General features: G+C 39.8%; 1 protein-coding gene across 4 annotated transcripts in view; it reads right to left on the bottom strand.

Annotated features, from left to right (window-relative positions):
• The window catches only part of ASAP1 (ArfGAP with SH3 domain, ankyrin repeat and PH domain 1), a 483,861-nt gene extending 481,520 nt beyond the window's left edge, over positions 1-2,341 (bottom strand). For 3 of the 4 annotated variants that reach the window (XM_072603061.1, XM_072603063.1, XM_072603066.1), the window contains exon 1: positions 1,587-2,146. The gene's annotated coding sequence lies outside the window, so the exon portion shown is untranslated. Of the gene's footprint in view, positions 1-1,586; positions 2,147-2,181 lie in introns of those variants that run through there. The other variant, XM_072603062.1, reaches the window with a different exon arrangement.
• Between the last annotated feature and the right edge of the window lie 19,207 nt (positions 2,342-21,548).

Here is a 21,548-nt window from a genome sequence, read left to right as displayed (position 1 = left end):
AAGGGTTGGATTCAGCTTCTAAAGCCCCTTCCAACTCTGTAACTATGATCTTCTGAATCACTGTTCCCTTCTGCATCTCAATTTCCTTTACCAAAGAAAAATAGGGAATAGACCAGATGTTCTTAAGGTTTTAGCAACTCTAATATTCTGTTTTTCTGATATCAAACATTCAGGGAAACATCTTCATCTCCAGTTGAATCTATAAAAATGCACTTAGGAAGGCAGCATATTAAACGTTTCCCTGTGAGTTAAGGTTATATGAGACAAGGATTACTTAAAAGACGAATACATTGTACAATAAATATCAAAGTATTCCCCAGCAACACATTACCCCACATTTATCCCCCAAATGAATTTTGCCAAAAATAATCTGGTTGGTTGCAGACCACTCAGGCAACTTCCCACTTAATTATCAAGTGTATGATTATGCCTGAGGCATAAACCAGATTCAGACTGGTCTTCATCTTGTCTTTATCTCTCTAGTGCCCAGGTGGTGCTTTGCATAGTAGGCATTTAATTAATGCTTGTGGAACTGAACTGGATTCTTCTAGAGCAAGGAATCTTCACCCAGTCTGTGAACTTCAAAAAAAATATCGACAATTGTATGTCAACATGAACATTCTGGGAAGGAGTTCTCAGGCTTTCCCAGACTGCAAAAAGGATCCAAGCCCCAAAAAAGGTTAAGAACCCCTGATCCAGAGATCAAACTAGTGACACATAGAATCGAATTTAGGATCTAATCATATGAGCCTATGCTTCAGAACTGAAAGAGGTTTTCAAGAATTTTTTGGGTCAAACTTACAGAGAAGGAAACTAAGGCCCAGAAATGTGAAATGACTTGGCTAAAAGTTACTGAGTTTAAGTACACAGCAAAGCCAGGATTTGAATCTAGCTCTTCAGATAGAAAATGCAATTTCAAAATAAATCTATCACAATGCATTTGAGAGCATTCAACTCATTACCCAGGGAAAACACGCATAATTTACAGAAGAAATCAAGAGCAAGTATTGCCCCAGAAATTTAAGAATAAGCTTCAAACACTAGACTGAGTCTGTTGTTTTTTAAAATCAATATAATAGAACTGAAAATTTAAAGTTTCAATAAATTGCAAGATGGAAAAAACAACCCACTTCCCAAGTCATCCCAAACAACATTCAACAAAATTCAAGTCGGTTTCAACAAGTTACAACCCTGTGTGTTGCTTTTAAATCACCTCTGGGAATCTGCTACAGGGATGGGGGATCTCTGGAGCAGAAAACAAACAATGCACTCCCAGAGTTCTTTCTCCTCAGCTGCTGGGGCAAAGACTGGAAAACATTCCTGTCCAGGCTAATCAGACTATGGAGAGGAAAAAACAGCTGTCAACGAATGTAGAGGTGAAGTCTTTCAGAGTTTTGCTTCTGAAACCTCACACACTTGTGGGAAAACTCCATAGCTGATGAGTTTCTGATTGCTTATTTGGGGGAATACTTGAAAAATATATTAAGATATTCCCTTTCACCAGCTTTTTTCAACGCCTACAATCCTATCTCAGTTGGACTTCCCGCCCTTCCTTACATCTCCCTCCCCCCTACCCTGTAACTCACCAGGACTTGTGCATCTGTATTCCCAGTCCAAGCTTAGGCATCCAAGCTAAATCCATCATTATTCATTCCATGTTGGGCTAAAACTCAGCCTCCCCCCAGCAGCCGCAGCACACCATGTTTCTGCAATACTTCGTGTGAGTATATATGGTGTGTTCTTGGGTCGGATATTAAACTCGATTCCAAAGGACGGTTATCCCGAGAGGTTGGGGTCCTGCGAGTGGAGCTTTATGCCCATTAATGCCCCGCACGATAAGTAAGCACTAAAACTCAGAAGAACTAGCAGGAAGGAAAAATGGACCATGTGAGCAGGGGGAGGGAAAAAGAAAGGAAAAGAGAGGGAGAAAGGAGCGGGGTGGGTGGAAACCCACCACCCAAGCACGCTGCTCAGTGGATAACCCTCGGGTTGATAGCAAGGATTTCAGGAAATCCAGACACTTAAACAGGAAATCTGAATACTGAATAAACATTCCATCATGTCCGCAGATACACGGCACCGCGGGCTGGTCAGTCTCCCTTTAACCCTTCCCCTGCCGGGCAAGCCGGAGTACCGAGTCAATCCCAGCTCCCCCAGCCCCCCGCCCACCCGCCCACCTACCTTTGTAACTCGAGCTCACCAGGAGGGTTCAAAACAGTTCCTGATCTCTCTCCACTGTGAGCCGCTCTGGGAAGCCCCTTTGCAACACACCTCTTTTCTCCCCCCCTCCCCCCTGCCCTTGCCCTTGTCCCAGTCCCTGCCCCAGTCCCTCCTCTCTTCCAGCTTAAACTTTCCTGACAATATTTTTTTCCTCATGCTCCTCCTTTCCCAAGCCCATTGGTGTACATTTTGTGCTCAGAAATGAATTGTTCTCAAGATGCCCATCTACAGCAGCAAGGCATTTAAGAACAGACCTTTCTGCTCCTGGATCCCAGAAGGCATCTGGTATAATATGGGGTTTTTGATTCTTTTTGTTTTAGTTCCTTTTTGTCACAATCGACACTTCTTGGCGCTCTTTTCAACTCTTCTTTCTGCCTTTTAAAAAAATTTGTTGTTATTAATTCTGAGGCTAGTACCAAGGGGGAAGGGAAGGGCATTTCCAAGCCAGGAAAACAGAAAAGTACTTAGAGAGAAAGAGACCCCACACTATGTATGTATGCCATCGATTTGGGCCTCCTAGGAAATTCCATGCACCCTCTCCCTCCACCTCTGCCTTTTGTGTTCTCTTGGATGTTCGACTCTACTTTTTGTGGCATTTCACAAACTGCTTGTTGCCTGGTTAAGTGAAGCTGAGCCTCAAAGCTGGGCTCTTAACCTCTTCTCGTGAAATCTGAAACCAGGGGAGCCTTCAAACACTGAGATTTTTGCTCTAAGCAGAAGACTCAGGGCTCTCAGGATTAAAAATTCTGGAGAAGACCACAGGATTTAGAGTTGGAAGGGACCATAGAGGCTGGTTAGTACAAAGGCTTTCATTTCACAAATGAGGAAACCAAGTCCTTTTGAAGGGGAACTGATCTACCCAAGATCACACACCTAGTTTACTGAGAAAACTGGAACCAGAATCCAGGTCTTCTGTCTTTACATCCCAAACCCTTTTCTGCTGTATAACAGTGCTCTCAAAATGCTTTGGAAAACCTGGCCCAAACTTTTAAAGCTGGTGGTTTGAGTTTTTTAAATTCCTCTTACAACCCATTAAGCACTGAAATTCCAAGAGAATATAAATAGAAATCCAAGTCAAAGGCTGAAATTACTTATGGGCTTAACTAAGGTGCTCTATATAAATCTCCAAATCAGAACAGGAAGGGATTTCAACAGCCAGGGGGAAGTGATTTGCCCAGAGTCACACAAGTACTAAGCCATAGTAACTTGATTAGAATGTAGACTTCTTGCTTCCAAATAGTGTTTTGTACACTATACCATGCTGTGATCTAAACATTCTAATCAGTTTTATAGAATATTTTGCTCAATTTGATAAATTCTGTAAAATAATATGTGCTGGGCCTGAAGTCAGGAAGACTCTTCTTCCTGAGTTCAGATCTGGCCTCAGATACTTACTGTGTGACTCTGGGTAAGTCACTTAACCCTGTTTGCCTCAGTTTCCTCATCTGGAAATTGAGTGGGAGAAGGAAATGGAAAACCACTCTAGTATCTTTGTCAAGAAAACTCCAAAAATGGGGTCATAAAAAGTTACACATGACTGAAACAACTAAACAAAAAAAATTAACTTCAAAAATGTTTATATTTTCTGTGACTTTATATAGATTAAAGTGGTAGGAGAGAATGTAGGACCAAAAACACTGGACTGGGAGTCATGGAGCATGAGTCTGCCACTAATAACTGAATAGCCCTTTAGTGGCTACATGATTTCATCTATTTGGGCATTTTCTCTACAGTTCAGATCCTAACCCTACTAAAGCTTTTCATCCTAGGCAGCTGGATGATACAGTGAATACAGCAGTGGGCTTGGAATCAGGGAGAACTGACTTCAAATCCAGCCTGGGAAACTTACTAGTTATGTGACCCTGGACAAGTCACTTAACCTCTGTTTGCCTCAGTTACCTCAACTATAAAACATGGCTATTAATAGCACCTACCTGACAGGGTTGTTGTGAGGATCACATAAGTTAATTTTTGTAAAATGCCTAGAGCATAGTAGGCACTTCACAAATGCTTATTTCCTTCCTGATCTTATCCATACTTTCTACTAAATTTTCCTCACTTTACCTACTCAATATGGTTGTTCCATTAATACCTCAGGAGCATCCAGTTACTCCTCCTCTATTTATGGCCCTTCCTTTTTGCTACCTGATGGACAGATCACCTATGCTAACCCTCTCACTATACAGCTGAGGCATCTGGGTTCCAGAGAGGTTACATTTTTGAAGTCCTGTTAAATGACAGAGAATGATTAAACTCCAAAGTTCTGGCGCCAGAATCACAATGCACTACCACTCCTACCTAACTTCACAAAGACAAGAAAAATCAGGGCCAGGACTAGAACAGAGGTGTCCTTAACTCTATATCTAGTAACTCTTCCCAGTTCACTGTAAAATACAAAAAGTAACTGTGTGACTTTGGGCAAATGACTTCACTTCCATGGGCTTCAGTTTTTTCACATGTAAAAGGTAGGATTTGGAGTCGATGACTACACAAGGTCCCTTCCAGTAGAGCTGGATTCTATGACTATCGCATTTTTATAACCTTCTTACCTGACATAATCCTACTATGTTCTGAATAAGTAACAAAAGCTCATATTTATTTAGCCTCAGATTGCTTTAGAAACATTTCACACATATAACACCAAGTGCTGCTGTCTCTTGGAAGCCTTTCCTTACCCCCAGCATTGTTAGTCTGTTTCTTCTTTAATTTTACTTTGTTTCTTTGTTTTTATTTTATAGAGCCTTAATATATGTACCTGTTGTTCCCTCCCCTCCCAGCAGAATGCATGATCCTTGAGAACAAGGATTATTTCATGTTTTGTGTGTGCAAACACAGTACAGTGGGCTGACACATAGTAGGTGCTTAATGAATGCTTAGTAGGTAGAATGATTATCTCATTTGATTCACACGATATCCTTCCAACCTTCTAATGGAAGACGCTGGCACAGGACCCCTCAGCATGGCATGCCCACATCAGAGAAGGTGCTGTGCTCTATGAGGAAAGCAGAACTGGGACAGCTCAAAGGAAATGCAGGATGTGCAATTTGGAGTAACCACCCCAAATGTTCACACGGACTATTTGTGCCCAACCTGTGGTAGAGCATTCCAAGTTTGTATTGGTCTGATCAGCCATAGTCGGACATACTGAAACTTGACTCTAGCAGAGTGAAGTCATTTTGGTCCTCTTTGAGAGGGAAGGACAACCACCAACCAATCAACCAAGATCCTTCCAATCCAACATCCTCATTTTAAAGGTAAGGGAACTGAAGCTCAAGAGAGTTAACTTTCTTGAAGTTAGGACTTTTCTACCAAGCCTGGAAGATCGCAACAGTCCTGGAATTCACACCTCAGAAATATGCAAGTACTCTCTGCCCCTGCAACCCCTCCCTTTGGTTGGATGGCTCCTTCCAGAACTTTCATTTAGGGAGGATGCTCAGGCCAGCTCTCTTTATTTCTTCTCCCCAGGCTGCACTGCAGTTTTCTCCATAAAACTCTTTATCAGGATTCCTTCTTTGTGCTGGTCCACAGTGCTTTTCAGTTTCCTTTTATGTATTGTTTTCTTCCATTAGAATGTAAGCTCCCGCAGGCCAAAGAAAGCTTATCATTTTGTTTGTATTTATATCCCCAAGCCTTAGCACTGAGTCTGGAATGTGGTAAGAACTCATAAATGCTGGTTGACCAGTTAATGACTTGCCCAAGGCCAAACAGGTAGTAAATGTTAGAGAGGGAACTGGAACACAGTTTTCTCTAACCTATAGATCTTTCCACTTTCTAGCACTAAGTACAGTGTCTGGCACATAGAAGGGTGCTTAATACATAGCTGTTGATGTATTGTATCACTCTGTCAGGGCGTTGCCTTACAGAGACCTGGGAAATATCTTAGCTTGAAAAGGCCAAGGTTTCCCACTGCATCCTGGGGCATCCCCAATCATCCTGACCTATGTCTTGCCACTGGACTCCAATGACTGGAGAAGAGAGTGGGACTGAAGACTTTGCACAAACCACCCAGCCTCATAGCACATAGTAGCGGCATTATCATACCCATTTTAGTGATGAGGAAACTAAAACCAGAAAAATGAAATGACAAACACAATCACATAGCAAATATCAGGGATGAGCTTCAGATTCTTAAGTCTAATTTCTTTCTACCGTACCACACTGCCACATTTAAAATAATCAAACAAAAGAACTCTAGGTGTCTATGATATTATTTCCTGTCCTTAACGATGTTATTATTTTCTAAAGCTTCTGTACACCCACTATCCTGCAGAAAACAACCTTAAGTTTCCTCCCAAACTCTAAAAGGGTGGATATAATGCTAACATATCTAGTGTGGCAAATATTTCTTTAACAAAACAAAAAACAGTGGAAAGAGGTAAGGTGGGAGAATTTATGTTATTAAAGTAAGGCATAGGAAAGGAATTAAATTGAAATAGGAAGAGAGTGTCAACCAAAGCCAGCCGAGAGGCCTCCTTTGGGAAAGCCACAGCCCTAGAGGTTTAATATGTGTGGCATGGAGTCCTGAAGCCAAAAATGAATAAAGAAACACTAACAGCCTCCCACGTAACTATGAGCTCCTAAAAAGTTCTACCTGGAAACTAGTAAGTGTTTAAGGAACTTTAAAATTGAGAAAAGCCAATTTTGCCACATGAAGAATTCTAAGTAGACTCTTAGAACTAAAAGATCTTCCACCCCCTCATTTTAAAGATAAGGAAACTGAGGCTGAGAGAAGTGATTAATACAAAGTCATGCAGCTAGTGACAGAGCCAAGACAAAAGCCCAGGTAATAGCCTGCTTTTCAGGTTTTCACTCTTTCTGCTATGTCACATTTCCTTATAATACTTTTATTCAATACTAGTTTTGTGTCTAACTTGGATACTTTAGGGTTTGTGCCCCAAGAATGTGTTTGCAGGAGACTTGTGATACTTTTAGTAATTAAATCTCCTTTGTTAAGGGTCTAAATTGGTATTATTCCTTGCTAGAAGAGCTACATTATAGTGAGACTGCAGAGTATCTTTCTGTCAAAATGGTGAAACCTAAGCAAGTCACTTAACCCTGTTAGCCTCAGTTTCCTTATCTGTAAAGTGAGCTGGAAAAGAAAATGGCAAACCACTCCAATATCTTGGCCAAGAAAGTTCCAAATGGTGTCATGAAGAGTCAGATACAACTGAAACCACGGAACAACAAAGAAAGTGCTTTAAGGTTTGCACGGCACATTACATGTTATCTCATTTGATCTTCACAAGACTGAGGGGTAGATCCCATTATTCTCATTTTACAGATGAAGAAACTGAGTCCATGAGAAGTTAAATGACTTGCCCAGAGTTCAATAGCTACTATGTGACTAAGATTGGAATGAAATTTAGGTGGTCCTGACTCCATGTCTAGCACTCTATTTACTGGGCCACCTGGTTGCCTTTAGTATATTGGAAAGAATTCTAGACTTGAGTCAGGCAATATCTTAGTTTGAATTCTGCCTCTAATATTTACCAGCTATGTGACCACGGGCAAGTTATTTAACCTCTTTTGGTTTTAATTTCCTCAACTCTAAAATCATATCTCTCTTGAGAGAGGTCATATGGCTTGGTAAATAGAGGAGCAGCCTTGGAATTAGGAAGATCCAGATCTTCTTGAACCCAGATTCAAGTCCTGACTTTGACACTTCTTTGCCATATAACCATGGGTAAGTCACTTAACCTCTCAGTGCTGCAGGCCACTGTCTATGTTACACTCCAGTTGCTAATTTTTCATCAGTGTGGGAAGTTTCTCTTTGTTAGTGGGTGAGAAATCCTATCTGCTGATGATCAAATGAAATAATGCATAAACTGATTCACTCATTCAACTAGGATATATTAAGCACCTATGATGTACCAGGTCCTTTGTTAGGTCTTTGGAACAGATAATGCTCCCCACCAAAAACAAACAACCCAAACACAGCACAACAAACAATTCTTGTCTTCAAGAAGCTTATATCTAACTCTACTGAAGAAAAAACATATGCAAGAATGTAACTGAAATAGACAAGGAAAACATTCTCATATTGGTTGTATCCAAAAATTCATTTTTCTTTGTGCATATTAGTTCACTATCTCTCCTTCCAGGTCCTTTAGAATCATGGTTGATTATTTTGTTGATCAGTGCTCTTAAGTCTTTCAAAATTGTTTGTTTTTATAATATGAATTTTTCTCCTGGGTCTGCTCACCTCACTCTGCAGCAGTTTATCTGATTCCTTCCAGGTCTCTTAGAAACCATCCTTTTCCTCTTTTCTTACAGAACAATCTAAGAAAAATAGTTCCTAGGTTGACCCTAAGGACATAAACACCCGAGACTTGCCTAGAAACCTCCCTTGGGATGTATAGAGCTCAGATGGATTCTAGGGATTCTAACAGTGCTTCAGCTTAATCCAATACCCAGCAAAGCTCTCATCCCCTTGGTATTACTTAGGGCATGTAATGGTTTGTAGCAAACTATACCCTGCCAATGCCAGCTCTGATTTTTTTCCTCTCCTCCTTTCAAGAAAGACTCAAAGACTTCTCAAAAAATCCCAAATTCCAGGAAACATAGTAAAGAGCCCTTTACTCAGCAATATAATTCACACACTTCTTAGTGCACAGACCCAGAGGGTTAGCTCTCCAAGCTGCTATGTTAGCCTGGGGGCAAAAAAGAATCTGCTTAAGGGTAGTGATCTCTCCCTAGCTAAAGCTCACACTTTCCCCTGGGCCCTTTTGTTCAAAAACCACTGCTCCAGTGACTGTAACAACTACAAAAGTGTTAACAGAAGCAAACCCTACTGCCTCCTCGTTGTAACTGTGCCGCAGGTTGATAATTTTAAATGATCAGTTCCCAGACTTGGCCTACAAACTCCAAAAATTAGTGGAAAAGGCCCCCCCAGTGATTGGGCAAATAGTCCTTAATTGCACTCAGCATCGGTATCATTATCTCAAAGTTCAGCAATTATCTGGCTTTGAAGTACTCACTAGGTTGCAAGAGAGGGTGGATATTTACATATCTATGTATTTACTGCAGACAAGCCTTTCAGGGTAGTCGACATAGTAGCTGCCTGAAAGCTGCCATGGGCCAATTCATGGAAAGGAAATCCTTGAGAAGACTACCCAGAGGCAGACAAATCTCCACTAAACAGGTTTATGATTCTCTCTCCTTTCAAGTGACTTCAATTCATCAAGTATTTATTAAGCACTTACTGTGTATCAGGCATTGTAGATCCAAGAATAAAAATGAAAATTCTTATCCTCAAGGAACTTACTTGGAGGGGGAGAGGGGGAGCTACAAGGAAAATATAGGAAATGGCACAGTAGGTAGAGTGTCAGGCCTGGAGTTCAGAAGACTCACCTTCCTAAGTTTAAATCTGGCCTAAGACACTTACTAGCTGTGTGACCCTGTGCAAATCACTAAACCCTATTTGTCTCAGTTTCCTCATTTGTAAAATAAGCTGGAGAAGGAAATGGCAAACCACTCTGCTATCTTTGCCAAGAAAACCTCAAATTGGGTGACAGAGAGTTGGATAGGATTGAAACAACAAAAAAGCAAATATGAAAGGTAGTGTGTTATAATAGAAGAGGGGTTACAGGTGACACAATTGAAGGTCAAGATAGAGTGGGATGAGGATAAGATTGATGAGCATGGGTATGAGGTAGCAGGAAGTGTTGGTCAGGGAAAGGAACTTTGACCTATGCTACAACTTAGAATTACATTGTAGATGCATAGGATCAGTGGAAATTTTAGACCTATTCTCAGATATCAGTTTAACCATCACTTCCCAAATCTTCTTTTCTCTTCTGTATTTAAGCCCTTATGTTCCACCAACAGCAATGATGACAGTGCCATCTGTGTCCCTAAGGTCCTCAGTTGCTTGCTCATAATCCTTTGTGGTGCATCTAGTTTTCTTTTGGTAAGTATCATTTGTGTACACATGAAGTGGGTAGTAATCATCAGGTTTGATGGATCTTGGGAAATTCTCTATTACATCTTATATATATCACCCAGGAAGGCAGCAGCCCCTTTCTGCTATCAGTGTCAGATTGTACTTGTAGGCTGTGGTGAAGGGGGAAAAGGGAAGAAAATGGGGAAAATACCTACTACATGCCAGATACTGTGCTAAGAGCTTTTTACAATCTTCTCATTTGATCCTCACAATAACCCCATGAGGGAAGTGCTATGATTATGCTCATTTTCCCTTCAAAGAAATTGAGGCAAAGAAAAGTTAAAAGATTCACCCATATTCATTTGTTAGTAAGTGTGTAAGTCTGGATTTGAACTGAAGTCTTCCTGATACTTTCTAGCTGTGTGAGTCAATTAATCTCTGTTTGCCTTGGAGGCAGCTACGGGGCTCAATGGATAGCAGGATAGGCCTGGAGTCAGGAAGACCTTAATTCAAATTTGACCTCAGAATCTTACTATCTGTGTAACCTTGGGCAAGTCATTTAACCTCTGTCTACCTTAATCCACTGGAGAAGGAAATGGCAAACCACAACCACTCCAGTGTTTTCTCTAAGAAAACACTATGAACAATATTGGTGTGCTATGGTCCACTGGGGGAGAGGGGGATGGTCACAAATATCAGACTTAATTGATGAAAAACTTCCTGACTCCAGGCCCAGTGCTCTATCTACTGAGTCACCAATTGTCTCTAGTGAAGAATCAGATACATCAACTGGCTATTACTGGCTTGCCATCTCTTGACCTTTGATGTAGATAATAGACAAGTCCGTCGATAGCATTCATTGTTGGCTCATTGTGTGGAGAGTACTCTAGTTTTGAAGAACTAATGATGAAATAGAATCTCATGGAATATCAGAGGTCATCTAATCCAACCTCCCAGCCAATGCAGGAATCTCTCCTAAGACATTCCCTGACAGATGACTATCTGTCCTCTCCTTGGACACTTTTAATGTTTAAGGATTCACTACTTAACAAGGAAATCATTGTCAGGCAGTTATGGTTATTGAGAAGTTGAGTGGACATTTGCAACCTTGTAAACTGGCAGTAGGTCAGACCATAAGATAATTGGCTCGAGGATCTGGGGATGTTTACCCTGGAGAAGAGAGGAAAAGCAACATGGTAGTTGCCATCAAGTACTTTAAGGGTTGTCGTGAAGAAAAGGGTTTCGACTCTGCTTTCCTTCTTTATCTGAGAGGGTAGAACTAGGATCAATGGGTAGATCTAGAAAGGTAAGTTTTTGCTCATAAGGAAAAACTTCCTAACAATTAGAGGCTATATTGACATAGAATGAGTTGCTTTGGGAGGTAGAAGGTTCTGCCATCTCTGTAGTTCTATCACCAACTGTGTGACAACTTTTCCAGAATGCTGTAAGAGTTTCTTTTGGTCTATCTTGCCCCAGAAACCTCTTTATCCTGGAATTTTACTTCTGCCACCCTGTAAGTCACACCCTAGTTATACCCTCCACCTAGAACTTCCATTTCTGTGTGACCCTGTGCAAGTCATTTAACCCTATTTGTCTCATTTTCCTCATTTGTAAACTAAGTTGGAGAAGGAAATGGCAAACCACCCTGGTATCTTTGCCAAGAAAACCCCAAATAGGGTGACAGAAAGTTGGATAGGATTGAAACAACAAACAACAAATATGAAGGGTAGTATGTTATAATAGAAGAGTTGTAGATGGCACAATTGAAGGTCAAGATAGAGTGGGATGAGGATAAGATTAACAAGGATGGTCATGTATATTTTTTTGCATATATTTTTTGTGTGTTTTTAACGTATATTTCCATTTGCTTTTTTTTTTATTAATTTATTTTCAGTTTTCTACAATCACTTCCATAAGTCTTAGATTTCTTCTCCCTCTTTCCCTGAGATGGCATGCAATCTTATATGGGTTCTACACATACATTCTTATTAAACACATTTTCACATTAGTCATGTTGCATGGGAAAAACCATGAGAAAAACATGAACAAAATAAAACATAACACAAGAAAAAATATTCTGCTTCATTCTGTATTCTAATTCTATAGTTCTTTCTCTGGATGTGGAAGGTATTTTACATCATGAGTCCTTTGGGAATGTTTTAGATCCTTGCATTGCTGTGAAGGACTAAATCTACCAGAAAAATTCGTCTAACACTGTGGTTGTTGCTATGTACAGTGATCTCCTGGTTCTGCTCCTTTCACTCATCATCAGTTTATATAAGTCCTTCCAGGCCTCTCTGAAGTTCTGCTGTTCATCATTTCTCATAGTACAATAGTATTCCATTACATTTATATACCACAACTTGTTTAGCCATTCCCCAGTTGATGGTAATCTCCTCAAATTCAAGTTCTTGGCCATCACAAAGAGAACTGTTATAAATATTTTTGTACATATGGGACCCTTTTCCATTTTTATGATCTCTTTGGGATATAGTCCTAGAGGTGATATTGCTAGGTCAAAAGGCTATACACATTTTTGTAGCCCTTTGGGCATATTTCCAGATTTCTCTTCAGAAAAAAAAGAATCTGCCTGGATCACAAAGCCAGCATATGCTAGAAAAGGGACTGGAATTGAGGTCTTTCTGTCTGCAAGGCCAGTTCTCTATTGTTAAGCCATGGTTCTTATCCAATGTCAGTCAATTCATCAAAAAGCATTTAATTCTAGTGATTATCTCCAGTTTATCTTGTCTGAATTTTTAAGGGCTGTCTCTTGCATTAGACTTTAAGCTCTTTGAAGGCAGAGACTCCTTTGTATGCCTAGTGCTTAGTACTTAGCCTAGCACACAGTAGGTGCTCAATAAATGCTTATTAACTGATTGACTATTAAATCCTTATAGTCAAACACTGGGTTAAGCACTAAGGATACAAAAAAAAAAGGTAGATACATGGCCTCCACCATCCAAGAACTCACAGGCTCTTGGGGACGACAACGGGCAAACCTTAACAGGACGATTGTGAAGAACAAATGGCAAAATTATGGAAATTCCTTGCTAAACATTGAAATGCTGTTTAAATGTGAGTGATTTTTAATGTAAAATTTCATATGAACTAGAACCAAAGTTATGCATAGCCAACTCTACTCAAGCATACACTTGGAACAAGCCCTTATATAGAATATCCTCTCTCCTAGCGCAATGCCTGGCACACAGAAGGCACATAATAAATGCTTGTTCCATTGGGAAAAAAATGTAAGCCCCTTGAGGGCAGAGATTGGCTTTCTTTTTGCTTATATTTGTATCTCCAGTACTTCGCACAGTGTTCTGCACACAGTAAGCACTTGATAAATGCTTGTTAGACTGACAGATTGACTAAAAGAATTTAGAAGGTGTTTCCAGCTCTAGTGTTCTGTAAACTGGTAAAACCCCAGAACTAGGGGCAATGTCTCTCTCTTTATAAAGATGCAGTTTGGGCACCATCTTATACATAAAGCCTTTCTTGATATTCTCCTAATGGCTAAAACCCTCCCTTCCAAACTACCTTATATTTAACAATACACACACACACACACACACACACACACACACACACACACCTTACACATACAGACATACATTATCCCCCCCATAAAAAGATATCCTTTATATTTATGTGTATATATTTTTATATGCACTTGTCTTTCCCATTAGAGTGTAAACTGACTGGGAGTATGGATAGTTTTAATCTTTGCACTTGTATCTCCAAGGCCTGTGTAGTGTCTGGAGAATTCTGCTCCTTGCCTCCTTGGAAGGTAAAATGGAAGCTGAACTTTGGGAGAGGGGCTCTTATAGTAAAAGCTGGGAGGTGGTTCTACTCTGTACCTTTAGAGTATTTGGAGTACAAAGCAAAGTTCAGAACAGCAATTGCCAGGTCGAGTAAATACAGTCTTCCCCCAATGTCAGTGCCCTAGGCAAAGCCCTATTTGCCTTATGCTAGTTACAGCTCCAGTCACATAGCTAATCTTTTATTTCTAAGAGCCAATATGTCATAATTGACTCTGAACCCTAAGGAACAGGAGGAGGAATAATAGGAGAACATCGATGGGACTGAGGAGAACTCAGTCCCAATACTGAGAAAAGATTCATTGAACCCCTCAGGGACCTGTCAGCAGAGCTATTCTCAGACTATCTGAGGATTCAGTGTACTTTTCTTCATTCTGAGGCAATGAAGTCATTTCAAACCACACACACAAATTCCTAAGAAATCTAAACATCATCTTTGTATTGCTGGTCAGGAAACCAAGAGATAAAAATGTGCTATTGAAATTATGATTTTTTTTTAAAACAACCATCAACCCATCACCCATGAAGCCTTTATTTTGCCATTAGATCATCACATTATTAGATCCTGACAAAGCTTCCTAGTTAGGGGGGAAGGAATAAAACAAATAAAAAATTTAAACAAAACCCTGAATCCTGAGGCAATATTGTTAGGGAGATAGACAGTTGTCTTACTAGAAGTTAAACATTTTCTCCTTCAGGGCAAATTCTAAAAAAAAGATGAGCAGGTGAATCTGTTTAAAGGAAGTTATTGCTGACATTTTATTTCTTTTGGATGAATATCTGGTGACTGGATCCAGATGACTCAGGAGGGGAAAGTGAGGCTGGTGACCTTGCACAGCCCTCCCTCACTCAAAACAAAGTCAAGTGCAAGTCATGTCATCATTTCTCTCATGTCATGGTCTTCTTCGAAAATGAAGGACGAACACAGATTTGCAAGGTGTGCACCATAGTCCCCAATCATATAAAAAAATACTCCTTGAGCATCTGCCTCAATTTACCTGCTAATTTGGTATGACTTCAGTCATCTCTGAATTGAAAAATAGCTATTGGAAAGTCAAATGACTTTTTAAAATCCATTATTCATATCCATTTTTAAAAACTGGATAGCTACCCAAAAAAAGATTAATTCCCTTATATTCTACAAGCATTTGTTAATTTTAGTTAGCTATTTGTCAATTGATTATTTGTTGTGGTTGTGTGGTTCTTGAAGAAGATCATGACATCAGGGAGATGATAACATGACTTGCAATTGAACTGGATTTGACTGAGGCAGGACTGTGCAAGATCACCAGCCTCACTTTCTCCTCCAGAGCCATCTGGGCCCAGTGACCAGATACAGATCAGGATGACTGGAGATGGTCCAGGAGGCAGTGGAAGACCCTGGCCCTTTTAGGCTAAGGTCTTTTCAAGTTCTCACTTTGAGTGAGGCAATGCCAGTGAGTAGGCCTCTTTAAGAAGTCAGTCAAGGGATTGGCCCTTTAATAAAATTTAAAAAAAATCAAACCTGGAGGGGAAGACCTAATGATTCTTCCCTGTGGGCCAAACAGAACACATCTAATCTCTTTTCTACCTGACAGTCCTTCAAATACTTGAACACAGGTATCATGTCATTTTCCCTCCCCCTGGAATTTTCTTTTCTTCAGGCTAAATATAACCAGTTCCTTCAACTGATTCTCATATAGCATAGATTCAGAACTCACTATCTTGTCCCCCCTCTTCTGGTCACTCTCTAATTTATCAACATCCTTCTTAAACTGTGGTGCCTGAAACAAACAAAAAAAAAATCTTCCATGTGAAGTCTGATGACGGTATGATAGAATAGTTCCAACTTAGCTCTTCTTGGAAGCCCTTAACACAGTCCAAGATCACATTAGCTTGTTTTAGATGTCACATCATGCAACTAACTCACACATAGCTTACAATCCACGAAAAACCCCAGATCCTTTTTGAAACTATTGTCTATTCATTTCTCCTATCTTACATCCATGAAACTTTATTTATTTTCTAGTTCAAGCCTTTACACTTTTCCCTACCTAATTCCATTTTAGTGGATTCAGACCAATATTCCTACTTGTCAACATCCCTTTGGATCCTAACTCATTCAGTGTATTTAGATATCTCAGCCACATGTCATCAGCAAACTCCATAAGTATGCCAATTATGCTTTTATTCAAGTCATTGGTCCAAGCGTTCAACATTACAATGCCAAGCACAGGTCTTTGGGGGTACTCTACTGGAGAGCTCCTACCATGTTGACATTTGAACCATTAACAATTATCTTTTGAGTATGGCCATCAACCTAATTTTGAATCCATTGGCTTATATTATCTTATACTACATCTCTCCATCTTACCAAAAGCTTTGCTAGAGCCTAAGTAAATTATATTTATAGAATTACCTTCATCTAACAATTTTATGATGTTGTCAAAAAAGGAAATGAAATTAGTCTGGTGTAACCTGTTCTTGATGAGGCCATGTTTTTGTTGTTGTTATAATCACAGCTTCTCTTTCTAGATGTTCAACAACTAAGATTTATATAGTCTTTTAAGGTTTGCAAAGTGTTTTAACTATGTTAACTCACTGTCACCAACCATTTCTTCAATGACTTTCTCTAGAATTTTCCAGGAATTGAAGTATAGCTCACTGGTCTATAAGATGGACAACTCTGTTCTCTTCTTCTTTTTTTTTATTTTGAACATCGAAATAACATTTACCTTTCTCCAGTCAATCGTTATTTCACCCATCTTCTACCATCTTTCAAATATCACACACAGTGTCTCAGCACAATTATAACTGCCAGTTATTTCAAGACTGGAAGACATAGTTCATCTGTTGCAGAAGACTTGAATTCATCAAAAGTAATTAAGTATTCACTTATTATCTCCTTACTCTTTCATCATTTCCAGGATAAAGGGCATTCTCTCTTTTTTTTCTCAGAGAAAATAGAAACAAAATAAAATTTGAGCCTCATTGTTTCCTCTCTGTTTTCTGTTATCATCATCCCATCTATCTTAAACAAAGGTCTGTAGTCAAGAGTCATGAATTGTCTTGGGCTATGGCTTTTTGTACTTAAATACTTTACTCTTAGGTCTCTATAAATGTGTATCCAGCCCCCTCTTCTAGTATTATGTACATTGGCAGGAAAATATAATGAATTTCTAGATTTCAGTTTTTCTTGATTTTGTGTCATGTTGAATAAATGTTGTGATTATTCTTACTTTTGCCTCATTTATGAAATGTCTTCTGTTTAAAAGTCATTGCTGCTGATTTTGAATAAAATGTGAATCAATGGTCAGTCAATAAACATTTGCTATATTCGTTGTACATTGTATATTATAAGTCCTGGAAATGGGAAGCACACTGATGGGGGTTCAAGGGGGGAACAGTAGACACTCCCCTCCCATACACACACACACACACACACACACACACACACACACACACACACACGGGTGTTAGCCCTATGACCTCAAAAGAGTTGAGTTATAGCTATTTTACAACCTCTGTGGGGATACCACCTGAACCCATCAGTTTGGGTATAGTGGGGAAAGCAAACCACCTCCAGCTCCTGAATACAAAGAAATTGGGAAAGATTGGGGTCAATGCTATGCAGGGGCTACAGAAGGAATAAAAATCCTACCCTTTTAAGCAGTGCTTCTTAAACTTTCTATGGTCATGGCAAAACACTCTTTACCATGACAGGCCATGACACAATGAGCATTTGAGTTGGTGTAAAGAAGGGCTCCTGGTAGGCCTCTAGACTCATTCTCCTCGGCAACAGGATTGAGATCATCTGAATCTCCTATCCCTCCCCTACTCCTTCATCTTCTCCTTTCTATCTCTCCTCTTCCCTCCACCAGCTGAGGAAGCAGCTTTGTGTCTCAGGGGACAGAGCTACTATTACGACCTTGACAACCAGTTGTAAAGAGCAGGCAATAAACTCCAGCTTAAGGCAAGGGTGGGGGAGGGGGGAGTCTCTAGAGCCATCTAGTCTTGTGTTGGGACACAATCTTGAAAGCTATTGTTTTTGAACAATCTAGAAGTGGAGTCGGCTGCGTCAGTAGGTAGTTGGTTCCCCATTATTGGAGGTCTTTGGACAAAGGCTGAAATCATCATTTATCCAGGTATATTGCAGTGAGGATTATTTTTCAGACTAAACTAAATAGCTATAGAGGTCTCTTCCAACTCTGAAATTTTATGATTCTGCCATATAACTGTGAGCTATTATTAAGTGCCTTGCACATAGCTGGCACTCAAATATTTTTTGAATAAGTGAATGAATGAGTAATATATCATCCTTCCAAGAAAATATTTGCATTTTTAACAGCTGCTTTTGATGCCAGTAACCCAAAGGCAGTACTGGTTGCAAATAGCTGGAATTTAAAGGACAGGAGATTTTAGGGGCTGATAGGGCTTTTGACATAGTTGAAATCATACCCACTCCCAATGTTAAGCCTTATTAATAAGAAAAACTTAGATAAATACAAAGAACCAAGATTTCTTCTCCTGGCTCTACTCCTTGGACTTTGGGGAACTCTCTTAAGTTTTCTGGTCCTCAGTTTCCTCCTATGTAAAAGGCTTGGTTACCTCTGAAGTCTCTTCCAGTTCTCAGTTTCTGATCCTATGATCCTATTCTGGGCAATGCAGGCCTCCAGTCTGTTTTCCCTGGTGGCCTCAGGGACTATGTAGCAAGTCAGCAATAGCTTCCAGAAAAGAACATACACTCGAAATTTAGATTAAAGATATTTTTGAGTTCTTAGGGATAGTCACAAGCCTGAGTCAAATTCTCCTGGGCAGACACAAGTAAGTGTCTGTTAGGTATGGGCTTGGGGAGATTCATTAGCACCTCTCCTCTGAGAGGCACTGAGCCTGTCCCAGCCCCCAACCCATCTGAGTATTTCATCATCAGCACCCACTCAGGGAACAGGTCTCAACACTGCACCTAGATACAGATTACAAGCTGCTTACAAGCTGCTGGGTCTGCAGAACAGTTGAATCAAAAATTAGAGAACTAGTTACAAGTATCCCTCCACAAAGCCCAAGGCATGCTGGGCACAAATGAATATACTTGGGCACTCCTTTTTCTTCCTCTGTGTTCAATGGTAGTCATTTAAGGTGAGGCCAGATTCAGCCTACTGGAACACTGGAAGATGAGACTGACATACTCCCTTTGGCTAACAAATTTTGAAGGTAGATGAGATCTATATCCAGTTCTGCTTTATGGGAGATGATCATGAAATATGCATTTCTGTCATATTGGAAGATGAATATGAAGAATGCAGGGACAATAAACTAAAGCTAAACTATCATATATCTAGACTGATAATTAGTATGGAGCCATGAGGAAAAAATGGATGGGTTGTCATGAGTCCTGGGTCTAGCCCTTACTTGGTTACTAACTAGCTGTCGGATCATAGGCAAATTACATTCTACCTTGGTGCCTCAGTTTCCCTATATGTAAAATGGAAAGAACATAATGTATGAAGCTGAAATGAGTTAAGATATAAATAGGCTTTGAAAAGTATTCTAATATGTTATGAATTCAGAGGTGGGGAGAATCTCTGTAGGATCCAAAGTTTTAATGTAGGTAAGGAGATTTGATGTAAGCCTTGAAAGCTAGATAGGATTTGGGTAGGATAATGATGTAGCAAGTCCTCATTAATTGCTGGAACTGTGCTAAAAGCTAGGGATACAAGGAAGAAAAAAAAAAAGATGGTACCTGCCCTCAATGAGTTTACATCTTAACAGGGGACAACCTCACACAAAAAGTATGAAAAAGGATTAGAGGGAGCTTGGTTGCAAAATTCTGAGAGTCAGAAGCCAAGCCAGGCCTCTGAAGGAACTTGGTGATAGGAGAAGGGGGCCAGAGACCCTGAGGAATGGTAAGGCTGGGACAAGGAGGCCTCAGGAACTGAGGGAAATTTCAGGGGGAGAGAACTGAGATATGGGTACAAAATCCTGAGAGTCAAGAACAAGGTAGGGGCAGTTTGCACCTTCAAATCATGTATAATTTAATGCAAGGGCTCTGTGAACTGGGCGTTTTTCAAGGAAGAATCAATAAATATCCCTACATATCTAAAGTATATATATATATATATATATATATATACATTATATATATGTATATAGCTAAATATAGCCTTCATATCCCTATATATCTAAAAAAGCTTTTGTTTCTGTTGTTACAAAATACTTGGGAATCTTTCAATAAAGCAAATCATAAAAAAGCCTTCCTTGAATGGAAATAAGAATTAAGAAATAAGAACAAAATCTAATCAATTTTGCTGTCATTAAGTAATTTTTCAGTCATCTCTGATCCTATTTGGAATTTTCTTGGCCAAGATACTGGAGTGGTTTACTGTTTCCTTCTCCAGCTCATTTTCCAGATGAGGAAACTGAGGCAAACAAGATTAAGTTGCTTGCCCAGCTAGTATCTGATGTCAGATTTAAACTCATGAAGATGCGTCTGCTTGACACAAGCCCAGCATTCTATTTATTGTACCACTTAGCGGCCCCAATCTAATCAATAACTGACATTTTTATCTTATTTTATGGCTACAAAGAACTTTATACATATTATCCCATTTGATGCTCATGGCAACTCTGGGAAGTAAATGCTATTATTATCCCCATTTTACAGATGAGGAAACTGAGGCAAACAGAGGTTAAGTGACTTAAGTTGCTGGGGGATGAGATGGGGACTCACACCTAAGTGTCTGAGGCTGGATTTGAATTCAGGTCTTCCTGAATTTCAGGCCCAGTACGCTATCCAATAGCCAACATGGAATAGTGGAAAGAACTCTCCTCTAGAACCAGAAAACTAAGCTTGGAGCCCACCTCTGGGAGGAAGAATTACCTTGTTATGGATGATCAAAGCTGCTAGCTATTATGACTGTTGATTGGATGTCTCATATTAAAAGGGAATAGGCTATATCAAAGGTGTCTAATATGCTGCTTGTAGGTAGACCTCATGTGGCCCGTAATACTCTGAATGGAACCTGTAACAGATTAAGATGCAACTGGGAAATATTTAACAGAATAAATAAAAATACAATAAAATATTACATTTTAAAACCAAGTTGCTATATGACCAAAAGAATGTATGGATAAGTTGTCCTAGTTTCTATCTGAATTTCACCCTATTTGGCTATATGAATATATACTAGTCTATATGAAGATCTATGGATGCCTCACATTATAGGTAGCATGGCACCATGGATAGAGAGTTGACCTCAAAGTCAGGAAATTCTGGGTTCAAGTTCTGCCATCTGCAGAATATGTGACTGTACACCAATGACCTAATTTCTTAGTGCCCCAGACATCTCTACAGATGAGTTGCAAATCCATGCAGGCTGAGGTTTCCACCCCAGGAGTTCTCCATGTTGATGACTTTAGGTCCAACTCTCCTTCTTACCTCCCCCTCCCCTCATTAAAATGAAAGGGATCTGATTAGAATTCTTTCTTTCAGCAAGTAAGTTATACTTAGATTGTGAAAGATGCTGAAGGAGTTCTAGTGTCCTTTCCTGTTGGACTAACAGAGAGGGAAAAGAATTGGGCAAATGATCAGAAAGTGAGACCACGCTGGCTCAAAACTGAAATAATGTGAAATATGTTTCACAAGTTAACAT

Source organism: Notamacropus eugenii, chromosome 4, assembly GCF_028372415.1.
Source record: "Notamacropus eugenii isolate mMacEug1 chromosome 4, mMacEug1.pri_v2, whole genome shotgun sequence".
NCBI lineage: Eukaryota > Metazoa > Chordata > Mammalia > Diprotodontia > Macropodidae > Notamacropus > Notamacropus eugenii.
The sequence above is the reverse complement of the archived record's forward strand: the minus strand, read 5'-3'. Positions and strand labels throughout refer to the sequence as shown.